Source organism: Galeopterus variegatus, unplaced genomic scaffold (assembly GCF_000696425.1).
Source record: "Galeopterus variegatus unplaced genomic scaffold, G_variegatus-3.0.2 Scaffold11940, whole genome shotgun sequence".
Taxonomy (NCBI): domain Eukaryota; kingdom Metazoa; phylum Chordata; class Mammalia; order Dermoptera; family Cynocephalidae; genus Galeopterus; species Galeopterus variegatus.
The window spans coordinates 14,664-15,819 of NW_007738051.1; positions in this window are offsets into that span (position 1 = coordinate 14,664).

The following is a 1,156-nucleotide window of genomic DNA, read 5'->3' on the forward strand; positions in this document are numbered from 1 at the left end:
CAAGCATGACAGAGAGGGGGGTGAGAATGAAGTTAAACAAAGGCTTGGGCATAGGGGACTTCAGACCATTTACCACTGCAACCAAGGAAGTTTTCTAAATTGTGGAGAGTTTGGAAATCAAAAATGCCGTGTTCTGGCCACCTGCTTTCAGTGTCCAATTTGTATTGTGGCCAGGCAGTATTGCAGAAGTAAATAAGCCAGTTTGGGTGAATATCAGGTGAAAGTTCAATAGTCTTTAGGTTATGGAAAAGGAACCACAAAGGGGTGTCTTGAGGAGTATAAGAAACCTGATTGCCCATGAGGTGAAAATGTAAATTTGGGGGGCGGAGAGAAATTCAAGACCCTGAGATTCTCAGCAAAGACCAGTTGTCCCCAGAAATAAGTGAGGATCTGAGAGTGAGAGGAAAACCAATGACAGTTGGCATTCCTTTTTTTTTTTTCCCTAAAAAGATGACTGGTAAGGGGATCTTAACCCTTGACTTGGTGTTGTCAGCACCACGCTCAGCCAGTGAGCTAATCGGCCATCCCTATATGGGATCTGAACCCATGGCCTTGGTGTTATCAGCACCACACTCTCCCGAGTGAGCCACGGGCCAGCCCAACACTTGGCATTCCTAAGTGTGGAGGTGCCTCGCCACCAGTGTGGCTGACAGGGGAGCTGCCACCCCCACACTGGGGTTGTTTTTTTTCTTAAAGATGACCATCTTAACCCTTGGCTTGGTGTTGTCAGCACCACACTCACCCAAGTGAGCCACGGGCTGGCCCTCACACTGGAGTTTTGAGGACAGTCATGGACTGTCTGTGAATGGGTTCCCGTGTGAGAGGGAAAGAAGAATTCACTCACCTAAGCAGAGATCAACGGCCTATGTTGGATGCAGGAATTGCAATGTAGTATGGTGGCAAAAAGCAGCTGGCTGGAGTCTTGGGACAGGATAGGTGAGGTGGAATAGAAGAGAAAGAGAGATTTCCACTTTGTTGGGCACTGATTCCTGGGGTGAACAATCCAGGGGCCTTTAGACCGTACTGAGGTGTAGCCTTCGCCAATGGCCTGCAGTTGCCATCAGTTATGCCACCTTTTCATGGAAGATCTCAGAGAGAGAGAGAGAGAGAGAGAGAGAGAGAGAGAGAGAGAGAGAGAGAGAGAGAGAGAGAGAGA